The sequence below is a fragment of the Linepithema humile genome, chromosome 3 (genome assembly GCF_040581485.1).
Source record: "Linepithema humile isolate Giens D197 chromosome 3, Lhum_UNIL_v1.0, whole genome shotgun sequence".
Classification (NCBI taxonomy): Eukaryota; Metazoa; Arthropoda; class Insecta; order Hymenoptera; family Formicidae; genus Linepithema; species Linepithema humile.
In genome coordinates, this window is record NC_090130.1 from 5,017,330 (window position 1) to 5,031,351 (window position 14,022).

At 48.8% G+C, this 14,022-nt stretch overlaps 1 protein-coding gene across 1 annotated transcript in view; it reads right to left on the reverse strand.

The window, feature by feature from the left end:
• LOC105676431 (nuclear hormone receptor family member nhr-85-like) overlaps positions 1–14,022 on the reverse strand; it is a 149,087-nt gene that overhangs the window by 93,631 nt on the left and 41,434 nt on the right. Inside the window, exon 3 of the mRNA XM_012374304.2 lies at positions 4,017–4,079. The gene's annotated coding sequence lies outside the window, so the exon portion shown is untranslated. The remainder of the gene's footprint in view (positions 1–4,016; positions 4,080–14,022) is intronic.

The following is a 14,022-nucleotide window of genomic DNA, read 5'->3' on the forward strand; positions in this document are numbered from 1 at the left end:
GTAGATAAACAGTGTGCAAACGCGTGGTCCGCCGCGATTTCACTCGGCGTCGCCCGACTGCGCGCAGTATCCCCTACGCGCCACTTCGAACAGGATCTTCGGCACGAAGGTGTCGTCGGCAGGGTGACGAGTTTTCACATTTAGTGTCAATAAAAATGGTGAAAGGCGAAGACCCGGCGGAGGTTTCTCGAGAGGCGAACGCGAAGACGAGGCGCGCGCGCGATAAGCACCTTTTTCGACTTCCCAATAAATTACCGCCGGCATTGATCGCCAGCGTACACTTTTCACGAGATCCGCCGACGTTTTCACCGGTCCTCTTCTTCGCCGCGTAAGAAGAGGGAGAAGAGAACGATATTTTTACGATCGTCCGCCGGTTTCACAGATTTTAACGACAGACCGCGAGCGTGGTCTGATTTAAAACCGCGACGAATCCCGAACGGAAACGAATTCAATAACGACCGCGGACACCTGGCGTGTCCTTTTACTTGAATTTATTTTGTATTGCCAGACAAGACATTTTGCAAGCAGGAGGAATATAATTAATTATGAAATAATCATCCGTGCAATTTTGAAAAAAATGCTACCATATATCCGAGCTTTTATGTACCATAAAGTTGAAGTAAAATTTATTAATTTTAATTTCTACATGAAAACTTTTACTTTCAGAAGCGTTTATTGGAGCATCACTTTTATGGAATATATATTATGATATATTTGATGCTGGACGCAATGCAATTAAATATTAATCCGGATACCTTCAATTATAAATGCAAGGAAGAACGTTAAAGAAACCGTTTTCTGCAATAAAATGTTACTATGTGTGATACATCTGGTATATCGGAAAATCTAGAAAATTCTAACACGAATTTTACATTCGACCATTAACGGCCAGTGGATACGCGATGCGATACGCCGTTATCATTCTCTGATATCCGTGCAGATTAGCTTCGCCGTAAGCGCGTTCTCGCGTGCATATCGCGAAAGATAATTCCGCTATTTCGAACTGGTTGTCCTCTATTGCGCGGTACGCATCGCACACTCGACGCGTCGTTCGATGCGCGGCGAGGGGAACGCGATCGAACGGTCGCGCCAGCCGCGGGCTCCCCGTGGCGTGTTACGAATCCTGCCAATCACTGGAGTGTAATCGATATCGGTGCCCGGAGGTGGGTATCGTGCCGATACGATCGGCTCCGCCCCGGGCGTGTCGCCGGCCTGGACGATTTATAATGTTAATATCCCCGAGGCAGAGCAGCTCTCCACGAGAGTTCCGCGTGCTTTCCGCTCGGCTCGCCTCCACCCTTGGCTTCATCCTGCCCCGCTCGTTCCGGCGCCCTTTTCACTCCCCGCACGCTGCGCGAGTGCAAAGCGAGAGAAAGCGATGCGCGACGATCGCGCGATGGGATCTCGAGGAAAATTGGGTTAGTTAGTTAAGTGGATAAGTTTATTCTGTATTCCGGCCTAACTGCCGTCTGCGTCCTAATGACTACCTACACTTGGCCAGAAAACATCGAAAATTACGGCGGATAGCGTATAATTAGCGTTACTCCGCGGTGCGCGGTGAACAGACGGCCAGCGTGGATCGTACGTGCGTATTATATACCAGAATTCGACAATGTAGAAATCCTGACATTTTAAATTTATCTCAATAGACGCGGCTGTATGCTTCGAGATAAAAAATTTAAACGATTAAAAAATTGTAAAAATTCTCAAGAACAAATTCGTTATAACATTTTCAAACATCGACGTCATTATATTTCACGCGAACGACCGTGGACGAAAAATCTAGCGCGTCAAAGACTGCGAGTCGAGAGCGCAGACGTTATTCGCACTGAATGCAGCTCGCTCGTTCTCTACGTCGAGCGTAAATCTATGGACCGCCATTATGACGACGAGGAACGCCCAGTTACATATTTGTGTTTCCCACGATACGGTCACGAAGTGACTTGCAGACGTCATGTTCCGAGTGCACTCGCCGCCGGTGGCTTCGAGGCTCGATAGCGCGCCAGCGCCTTAACCGGTCGACGCCGCGGCCGGACGAATGTTTATACGCGCTGGAAACTCTCGTTCGACTTCGACTCTCGACCACTCTCGCGCGTCGTATCGCGCGCCTACGAGCACTCGGACGAACGGATGGAGAGCTCCAAATTCGAGGTAATAAACGGAACGCTATCGCGATCCTGTCGCGCCGCTGGCGCGAGAATATCGCAACGATGTGTGTATGCTTAACGGTGGGGTTACGCGGAGCGAAACGGCAGAAAAATGCCGAGATGACATGGAAGAGCCTCCGTCCGAAGCTCTCGGACTCACTGTGTTCGCTGCGGTCCGTGCAGAAATTTATCTACCACTGTCGCAGATTCCACGACGAAATGACGAGTGTTCAGAAATGAAATCAATTTTGTAATAAAATCTCTTTTTAATGATGACTCCTGTGAAGTCTCCACGACAAGTCTCATCTCTTGAACTTTGCATCTCGTGTTGTTTGAACATATTTCCACGCTCTTTACGACGACGAAAAAGAAAACATCCCATTCGAAAAATCCACCGTACTTCACATATACTTCCAGTCTTAAATTCGCGATGTTAAGTACAATTTACGTTACGATTTTAGCAGAAGTTACTCGCCGCATAAAGGATGGGGAAAAAAGATCGAGCATAGCGTATCGGAATCGCGCTTGGCGGGAACGCGAATCGTGTCGCGACTAGGGTCAAGGTCAAAGTCTTCGCGCAAGAAATCGGCGTTTAACGCTGGGATTCTCGTGTACGTGAGCGGAGACGATCGGTGAGGCATAAACCGCGAAGACGGGACGGAGAAAGAGAGAGAGAGAGAGAAAGAGAGAGAGAGAGAGAGAGAGAGAGAGAGAGAGAGAAGTGGATTCCTCCGGTACGAACGGTAAATTAGCATTATGGTCGCATTATCGATGTTGTGACGCGGCCTTACACACAGCGCGCTCGTCCCTACCGCGTCCGTGCGCGCGAGATCAGCTCTCTCTAACTCTGATTTATACCGCTTACAGCGACGCGCGTCGCTGACGTACTCCTTTTATACCGTTTCCAGGGTACACCGAGTTACGCGAGCTACGCGTAATTTATCGTATCGCATTACGAGCCCCGGGATACTGTCGGCTACGCGGATGTAGAACGAAGTTTCAAGTCGCCGTAGCGATTCCTCATCGCGCTCGAGTGCAACTTACGCGCGCATATCAATGGAGAGTGAGACGCGATATTCTTAAATCGATGTTTCGTCTTTCTTCTACGTCGTACATTGAATTCATACGCGATTCTCCACTAAACTCGCGTACTTGCACGCTTTATTTGCAATAAACTTGGCTGCATTGAAACATGAAACCCTCGAAATCTGCATACACGACAATAGGCACACTTGTTAACAGATACTTCGAGTATAATGCTAAAGGAGAGTATAACGAACCTTCGTACGCGAATAAAGCGGAGGCGCGCACTTGGCTGCGCGTGCATAATTCAATTTCAAAGAAAATGTCAATACCTATACCGCGCGTCCCTCCCACACGTTGAGCGCAGAAAACGGAACCAGCCCGGCGAATCGAGGCACGAGGATCTATCGAGCGGCTGCGATACTCGGGCAAGTACGGGCGAGTGCGATTCTGCGGTGATCGCGAGGGAGAGGAGCGGAGGCGGCGACCGAGAATGAAGAAGAACGACGTCGGAGAGGGGCGACGGCGGCGGTCTGAGGAGGGTACAAATTGCAGGATCGGCTATCGGGCGGAGTAATTAATTAAATACAATAAAGTTAGGTCGACCCTCGTATCTGGCATCGGCCACTCCTCCTATCGACCGTTTCGCATACGGCCGTCCTCGGTCCTGATGCGCGCTCGCAACTCGCGAAATACCGAGAAAGGGATGTGGCCGTCCGGCGCAGCCGGCGAGTCCTTCATTTTTGTCTCCCCGTGCTCGACCGACCGTGAGATTGCGCCAATGAAGACAAAAGTAAGAACTTACGTCTAATGAGTTATCTATACAGATACGTAAGAAGAACTTACCCAATTAGTAGAAAGTGGACCCGCCTCTATCGTGGTAAGGACGGTAATGCAGCATGATCTCACCTGGAGAGGAAAATAAAGCCTATTAGTACGGAGCAAAAGTGCTACAAATAGGAAGTCGTAAAATTGAAACAAGAATGTGTGGTGAAATACAATTATAAAATGAAATAAGCTTAATTAAGATAATAAAAATTGTGAGCGGAGAGCAACAAATTTAGATGATTGAGATTTAGATGTGAGAAGTCAGTAAAGAATATTAGATAAATTATCTTCGTGTAATTTGCATAAAGTGCACGAATTAAATTAAAAAGTATTTTTTGCTCTGTGATAGGTCTAAGTTAATTCAAATAATGTAATGCCGTGTAATATAATTCAACATAGGTGCGTGTCGAAGCGTTGCGGTATTTCTTTTAAAGATCTATGAGCCGACGAAGAGGCCTAGAATTCTCGAGCGCAACGAGGGGGGGAGGGGGCAAGAGACCTTTCGGACTATCTGATAAAGCGCGGTTCTGGTGCATGAGATCGACGGGGCACACAACCAAGGATAATTATAATAATTGGCCGATAAATCGATAATTAATCAGGAAGCTAATTACAAATTATGGCCGCCGCGAGACAATGCTCGGCATTGTTCGCGGAGACGCAATGTGACGGCAAGTGTGGGAAGCTAATGAGACGTAACGTAGAAAGTTATAGGTCGGGCACTCGCAATCGGGTTTTTCTTGCCGTGGCCGTTCGTCGTTGACTAGACGACGATATAGCAAATACACGCGCATCTGCATCGATCTCTGGCTCGACGATTAACGTAACGACCTCGAAGGTGTACCGCAGTCGATATACCATGATTCATGCGCATGAACCTCGCACTTTCGACATCGCTCAGTCTCACAGGTGTACCCAATTACAGGAACGGACGTCTATTATCCGTTGCGCGCTTCGCCCATCGAACATACTCCGTACCTCCCTCTCGTAATACTGCCACCATTATTACGGATGTAAAATCGTTATTATCAAGGCACACGCGCGTGTGTATGTATGCTCAGTATACCCGAAGCAGATAATATCTTCATTGCGCAAAGCGTGTCGTCACGATTATTAATTATTAATGCCATTGAGTCTTCGGTCTTTCAAGTTATTTGCACACGTATTACATATCCGGACGGTTCACGTGGCGAGCGCAATTCAGCGCGATGCCGATGAGTATCGGGGGGCTCGATACGGCGCTTTTCTCGGAGCCCAGTTCGATCACCTGTGCACCGTCGTGCCTTCATTCTTGAATGAGCAAAAGAGAACTCTCGTTCTCGCAAGCGATCGTTCGGCTCGGCCAGGAATAGCCTTCCCCGAAGCGGCGTTCAATCAAATAAATAATTTTTAGGGCGAACTGGGCGGCGCGGTATCGCCGCGGCATAAATTATCCGCCGACGCAACTCGAACGCAACCGGACCGCATATCCATAATGCCCGGTGCTAGCGCTCGGGGACTTGGAGAGTTAGCCGGTCAGCTAGCATTCGCCGTGGACACGTCCTCCTCCCCCTTCGCCCTCCACACTCTCGTCGGGGTGAAGCCGCAACGCGTTCACCGCGCTGACCGGCAATCGTAAACCCGCCGTCAGAGAAGCGATTCCGAACGAGATCAGCTACGGCTTCGCGGAATCTCTCGCTAGGAACGACTGCAGGTGACCCCGCTAGGCATCCCGTACCCTATAAAGTTTCCGCTTTCGAATAGGCAGAAAATAGCGCCGCGAGAAAATAGCTTCGGGCAGGCGAGGCGCGATGAGCTACCTATAACCGGCTCGCCGTGAATCATTGGCGTCTGCCTCGTGCTCGGGAATTAAGGGCTTCGATTGTTCACGTGCCACCGCGCGGAGAGAGAAGGGGGGGACACCGCGCCGATACTCGGAACGCGCCGTTTATTCCGCTTCCGCCCGCTGATTATTTCAATTATTTCGGTGATGTAATAATCGTTGCGCGTATTAATTACTACTGCCGTTGAAGGCTGAGTTAATGAAGCCCGCGCGAATTTATTGTTAACAGCGTCGAACGTATTTCGCGGTACATCGAATATCGAGTGTGTTAAATCTCCTCGCAACATCGCGGCCGAAAGGAAGGTTCATTACCGCCTTTGACGGCGGACAGTTTATGATCTCCGACTACCGGTAGACAGCCGCGTATATCTATTCCGACGCGATCATTTTTATCCTCGCTCCTACCGGTCGCTCATAAAAGTCACTCGCGACGTCATGTTGCGCGATAGTGGCCAGGCACCGCGAATCGAAATCCGCGGTGGATGGCGCGCCGCGAAAAAGAAGCCCGGAGTAAAGTGCGCGGCCGTGGTGGTGGTGGCTCGAGCGGTCGCACGATGGACCGGAGGAGCCACGACGATCCGTGGGTAATGCGCGTTCTTGCGTTCCTCATCGTGGATGACGCAGCGAAAGAGCATGCCGCGCGTCCTCTCATAGGACCGCGTCTCTCTTTCTCTCTCTCTTTCTCTCCGCCGTACAGTCCGCGTGATATACCGTAAGCTCCTGCCCGCTCGTTCTAAGTGTTGCTGCCTCCGCAGACTCCGCATTAAGGTGGATTCACATTCGTGGCCGGTAGCGCTTTAACCCCTCGCGCGACGTCTAAATGGAAGAGCCGTTCGGCGGAGAATCGCGGGATTTCAGCGTTTCCGCTTCGTCCGCGCGGCTAATCTCCTCCTCTCGCCGCGGTTCGTTAAAGCGCATTTTATATACTACATACATCGACCGACAGATTAAGTTCCTGTTCACACTGTGAGAAGGAAGTAATAGTACACCGCTATCAGCTTCTTTGGTTTCGCTGGCGTGCTTTCGAACCGGCGCGACGATAAATTCTGCCTGACGGTTGCAGGGAGCTGACCGCGCGCGGCCTTCTTCCCTTTCTCTTCACGAACTTCAAAACTGCGGTCCCGAAAAATCGTGGCTCGGCTCCATTACATCGGTAACAATATCTACTTCGTAGCTGCAGAGTGTAACCGCGATCCCTTTCCCCTCTCTTTCGCGGGCGTCGAAGAAGCATCGGCGCGCCGCTTGCGCGATTTATTCCGCAAAGAGCCGGAATAAGAAGAAGGCTAAGAGAGGAGGCCACGCGGTGGAGAAACGAGCGAGAGAGGTGCACGGTCGTAGTTCAGCCCGTGGCCCATCAGATAGGACGCTGATTCCGTTCAAGGGTGAAGCGAGAAGAAGGTACGCCGCGGCGCATCGTGTCGGCGGAGGAGGAGGAGGAGGAGGAGGAGGAGGAGGAGGAGGAGGAGGAGGAGGAGGGCGAGAACGGGGGGAGAGGCGAAAAAGAGAGAAAGAGGGAAGAAGGTCGAAGCCGGCTCGATCGCGCCTCGGCGCGTCCGAGGGAAGAGGATCGGTGCAGAACCGGGGTGTGCGGGGGCGAGACTGCGAGGAGGGAGGGAGAGGGGTTGAAAGAGGTATATTGTTTGCCGAGCGAAGCCGATAATTCAGTAATGAACGTAAGCAACGCGCGCTCGCGTTCAGGGCTATAATTACCGATACCACGTCGGATAGCGGATCCCTTAACTTCGGATCCCGAAGCGCTACGAAGAAGCGCGTCCGTGCGCGAGCGGATATATTTCCCCGAGCTCTCTTCTCTTACTCTCACTCTTTCTCTCTCCTCTTCCTGCCCTTTCCTGGCCGCGTCTTAGAATGGGCAGCTCTAAATTAATAAATCAATAGCCGGGCTCTTATCCGATCCGCGAGTGGGTGGAGTTTGTTTGTTTAAGAGCAGGATTTATTAATTTTTCACTGGGTGGTAAATCCCCACCGGTACACCTCTCCACCTCCTCTCGCTTTCGAGCGGACCCTCTCTTCCTTCCGTGTTCTTTATACGCGCGGATCGACTATTATGCGCTTCGGAAATTTGATACGAGATGATCTGCGAGAGGAATGTCGATTTTTCATCGGTACGCGATCAAAGAGCAATTCCTCGCCAACGCGTACGAGATCGTGACTGCTTATTGAGCACCGCGCGCAACTATCGCGTAATTTCTTTTTACACGAAGTGAGATTTCTTCCGAGAGAAAAGACGATTTCGAAGCTTAAGGTACGCGTGAACAGTGCATCTACTGCCATCTCTTTATCCCGACTCGAACCTGTGCACGAACACATTGAAAAGTTCACGTATGAACAGCATCCTTAATGCCGTGTGGATTTCCGGCAGGAAATGCGGCTCGATCAACTAATTATTCATAAGCGAAACTATCATGGATTTCAAATACTCCTATGTTTTAATAGCAGCATTTGACACGACCGATCCAAAGAATCAAAATAAAAGTCACTAATAGAAAAAAATAACATACACTTAATGCTGTAAAATTAAAATACAATTGGCATAACATTTTATCAAAAAATATATTTTTACTCATTATTCCTTCAATCATCCAACACAAGCAAAAGGGAAAAGACAGTAAAGACACATGGGCGATTAAAGAGATGTTCATCTACGTAAGAGGCCGATTGGATAACCAGTTCCGCGGATTAGAATCGATCCATCAATTTTGGTGCTTCGGGTGAGTGCGTCGAATAATTCGAATTCGATCGGCGGCACGATAAATCGAGCGGCTCACCGAAGTCATGCGATTCAAGCCGACGAGGAAAGTATATATATTCGCGCTGCTCTTTCTCCCTCGCGAGGACCGTAATGGTATTTGAATCGCAATTCCTCCCGTTCCGCTCGAATTCTCGCAATTCTTCTCGCCGTTCTCCATACGATATTCCTCGCAAAGTAAGTTATTAAGATCCTCATCTACCACGGTTTAAGCGAACCCGTGCTTGCATCTCTCTGCCTTCGATAAATCTCAATCTTTTTCCGCATTCGTTTTCACCTTTAAATTCCAGTCTCTCAAGTATGTCTATCAAGCTGGCGCAGTTATTTAGCAATTATTTACGAATAAAATATACACGGAAATTTAATGTTTCTAATTTGTTGCACATCGAATCGACGCAAAAATATTTTACTATCAATAAATATATCAACTCTTTGCACAAAAACCTCTCGCGCCGATCACAGATCCGTTAGCGCTATTTTATTTATCGATCTTTTACTACGAAATCTTTTTCTATTAATTTTGCCACGTGTCAACGATTACAAGCTCCGCGTATGTAATTCACGCCTTCGCATCTTTACGCCTTTGTGCACCTTCCCAACCTCGCTTATTTAATCGAAGCTTGTATCCTGTATTGTACTGCTTAATATATGCCTTTCATGCGACGTAAGAAGGCTCGCCCTAGGCCGTCAATAAACACGACTATTACTACCACCACCACGTACGGTACTTATGATTTGATTCTAACAACCGAGGCAGCGACGTCTGCCTTTCGGTAGGCATTGTCCGTATCGTTGAAAAATCGTGATTAGATCCACCAGAGCATTGCCAGCTTTATTAGCTCGCTATTATAATCGCGCAACTGTCGTGGGGAATTAGCGCTCGCGCGACGGATCGAGAAACGCCGGAAGCGTTCGAGCAAATCGCACGTAGACGATTTTGTCGCTGCCGCGGCATAGTAATGGTCGGGGCTTGTGCGCAGAGCAAAGTAAATCGGATCTGACCTGCTCTACCGCCGCGGCAGCGAACAGGCAACGAGAGCGGATTGCGCCCGTAGGCAGAAATTAGACTCAAATCTCGTCTCTTTGCTCCCCGTGTTTTCTGGAGTGCCGGCTTGATGATAATGACGGTAGCAGGTGCTCGAGCCGATGCCACCTTCGCACCTCGCTCGTCGCCGACGTCGGCATGCCTACCACATCGCGCGTATGCGCGTACTTGCGCGTAACTATTTATACAGGGTGAGCCAAATAGTAACGAATCAAGAAATATATTTGTAATATCTGTAATATTTTTCTCATCTCATGAATTAATTCCAAAACTGTACGACGATGAATAAAATAGAATTATTTAATTTTGAAATAATATAAGAGAGAGGTAAAAATTCCTTGCCTGTTTAATTCCGCTTCCGTTTCAATTGTTACTCTTCGATATTTATAAACGTGTAAAACTATGCGATATTCGTTAAAAAAATGTTTATTCCAGTAACATTCGAGACGATCGGCGTAACGTGACTCACCCTGTATACTCTTGTTCCATTCTCTACGATGGTCGCCGCATCGTTGTCTTCGTCGCCGGGTCATCGCGTAATTCGTTGCTTTGGCTCGCCTCGGGGAGCTACGTTCTACCTACCGTGGTACGCGCAGGTAGATAGGTATATCCTCACCTCGATGCTCCCGTACGCGCGCGTGAATATATGTGTGTGTGTGTGTGTGTGTGTGTGCTGCGTGTGTGCTGTGTGTATGTCGGTGCACCGGTGCGGCGGATCCACGGCAGTGTGCAGCAACGTCTACGTGAGCATTGCGTGTCGCTTGCTGTAGGTGGTGCACGTATACGTACAGCGCGCTTAATATCTCGAGCCAATCTTAGAGCTTGCATTCAGTGGGTTAGTGCCGTAAATGCCAGTAACCATCCACCGGCAATGGCCACTCGTGGCTACCACTATAGGCGGGCAGGCAGGTATTCATTCCATTTGCAGTTATGACGAGTGCGAGTTCAGAGGCCGTGAGAGTTTGCCGGCTCCTCAGCTCGGGACTCTGCTCGAGTCTGGAGCATCTACGTGGCGAACCGTTGCAACGTTACACTTCCAGATATCGACGGCGACGGCCGCGCGAAGTGCCGTGGCGAATACGATTACGAGAAGTCGCTGGCGTGCAAATGGATTTTCAAGCTGGCCGGAAGTGCACTTGAAATCGAAAGGACTCGGAGATGCGGATTTTATTATTATTATTATTATCACTATTATTATTACTATTATTGTTACTATGAAATATACCTTGTTATTGCAGTTTTAGGTTTTTAATAATAATATATTAAAAATTTATCATGCCATATTAAATATATTTTTTTGCATCTTCAGTTTATAGATTATTAATAAAATATTTTTCAAAATATAGAAATAAGAGAAACGTGATAAAAAAAGAACTGGAGAACAATTATCAAAACGTAATATTTGCTGTAAAAGTACAATCAAATTGATTCGCCAGCATCTATTGCGTCGATATTAAAATAACTTCATTTGCGAACCGGCAACTGATTTCAAATCCCGTAGCGCTCTCGACAGAATCCCGGCGAGATTACTTCAGAGCGAACTACCGAGCGAGGAAATATTTGAACCGCGAGGGATTAATACCTGTCTGACGTATTATTTCCCCCCCGGGTCCCCCCGCTCGATCGCCTGCAGTTACCGTTTGGTCGGGCCGCGCGCACGTAGTAATTTGACGTTACGATCTGCGGGAAAAGGGTCGCGGGAGCGACGTCGGGCCGCGCGTTGCACGACGATAGAAATAGAAGCGATCCACGGTGCGCGGCCGCGTCTTAAGGAGGCGACGCGGGCGCGTCGTCCTGCCTCCTCGTTGCCCTCTTTGGGTCGCGGAATACGCGAGGTGGAATACAACGCGTATTCCGCGGCTGCGGCCGCCGTTGTATTCACGTCGCGCTCTTCACCTTCGACTCTCTCGCGGATTCTAACCCCGGTGGGACGCTTCATCGACTGGTCGCCGCCGCCGCCGCCACCGCCACCGCCGGTAGTCGCAATTATAGAGTATGACTGTACATATTCGTTTGGTAATTTGTTATCGTTGGATAAACACATCGAAGGCGACGAAAGGTCGATGGAGTTCGGCGAGCGGCGAGGCACCCGGTACACACGTTCCGCGCTCGTACTAGCGATTCCGAATCATAATCCCGTAACGACGGCATGCTCTGCTCCGCCTTCTTCTCTTTCTATACGTACACCTCTTTTATTCTTTTATTCTGTGCTCCGGAGCATCCCACAATTGATGTTTACGGAGCGGACCAGGTTGTATTCGTGTATGCTTGTCGATAAAAAAGTGTCTTCTCAGGCATGTAACTGGCAATCACGACTTTTTGCCCATAATTATTTAACATTCAACACCTTAGGTATCTTTATATACGCTTTCAAATCATAACTCTGTCAAATTGAATTCATTGTCTACATTGTTAGAAATTAATTGTTAATAAATAAATAAAAATTAATTAATTTGGATAAATCTTTGGGCTTTAAAAAAACTTAATGACGTATTTTCTTAAAACCCACGCATTTTGTTAGGTGCAATATGCAGAATGTAGAGATAGTTTCACGCAACTACGCGTTACAAATTGCATCGTGTTTACGCGAGATCTCTATGTTTTTAAAGTGCGGAAGGCAAGTTTCCTCTGCGCGCGAGCAGACCCTCGAGTAATCCGTTCCTGAGCGTCGACCGCGGGGGAGAAGAGACGGTGTGTCTCGTGAATAGAGAGATATCTCCTCCTGGCAACAGGCGGTAACGTCTAAATTAAATGTTTCTGGATCGACGAGCCGTGGATTCAACGTGTCATGCGCCGCTCTTAATCTGGATTTAACGGCGAGGTCTCCACAGCGTGTAAGGGTGAGAGGGCTCGGGGGAAGCGGGAGGAGGAGGAGGAGGAGGAGGGCCACCTTGCGGTGCCTGGGTTGCTTCAATAGAGCTTAATTGGCGAATACCCGCGCGATGTATAGAGACGGCATAGAACGAAGGTGCGAGCGAGAGGGAGCGAGAGGCAGGTAGAAAGGTATGGAGAAAGAGAGAGAGGGAAACGTGTGAAGGCCTCTAGATCCTTGCCTCATCCTTCCTCGCGTAGCCGCGCGTCTCGTTCCTCCTCCCTCCGCCGCTTCCCTCTCCTCTCTCTCTCTCCACCATCGGCGACGGACGAGGGCGAGGATGACTTCGCCGACTCACTCGTATATTTTGCGTATTCACCGTATAATAATAATGATAACGACAATAATGATGATAATAATATCCCCTGAGAGATTCGGATCGGCGGCGTTAACCGGCGTGGGGCCTTCGCCTCATTTCAGTCGGGAGGTGCCTGTACGCGCGCTTAGCGGTCGATTTAAGAATCCGTCGCTAATCCGAAATTAATTAATTCACCTTAACCTTAGGTTAGCCACTATTCTCCAACTGTTAAAATATATGCGCGACGGTACGACGTTAAGCTAAACCGATGTAAATAAGGGCTATAATCGTAGACTATTTTTATTCGGCGATTTCTCAAGTAAGTAAGAAAGTCAAATGGTCATTTTCGAGACATAACTTCTATATAAGTGAAAATGCCTGAACAATTATCATAAGTTTTGCAAATTAAAGAATGAAAAATTTTGAGTGGAATATTTTTGGCCCGCTAATGAATGTCGATTGGAAGGTTATTTAAACGTCGGCTACTTTCTATTCTCGAGAACACACAGCCTTCCTTCTTTCTTCCTCGCGCTCCAAATACCGCATCTTTCTCTCCAGCGATTCAATGCGCAAAACCAGATTCATTTTGCGCTCCTTCCTCGCGCTCGTAAGAAGAGCGAGACGAAGAAAGGACGGCGCGATGCGTAAAAGGTCAGCTCGCACACCGTGTGTGAACCAGATACCTCCCGGCGAGAGCCATCGCAATAAATTATGGTTTTCATGGCCTCGCACTTATCTCGGAAGAGAGCGTTTCCTGGACTACTTGTGCGAGCGCGAGTGTAACATCAACGTTCCTCGGAACAATAACCGAAGAGCATTTTCTTTCACGAGCCGATAAATAATTCGCGGACACTTTTAATCCGCGCGAGCGGACTTTCGCAGTGAGCTGAGTCGGTGCGCGGCCATAAATCACGGCGCGCGTGTAACGAGAGAAGGACCACTGCCTCGATAGAAGCACGAGGAAGGAGTAAGAGAGAGGGGAAAAAAATGAACGGTTCGCTCGTCAGATGAGAGATGGCCCAAACTTCCTTGACAATCGAGACGGTTACGCGAAACGACAGGCATTTCGTCTCGTTCATTCGATCCGCTGTGCGTGCGAGAGAGAAAAAGAAGGTGGCCGCTACGCGTCCCGGAAGCGCGCGAGTGACAATAATTTGTCGCTGTCGAACGATCGCCCATCTGGATGCTAATCGATTTACGTCAAGTGTCTCTGAACGTCA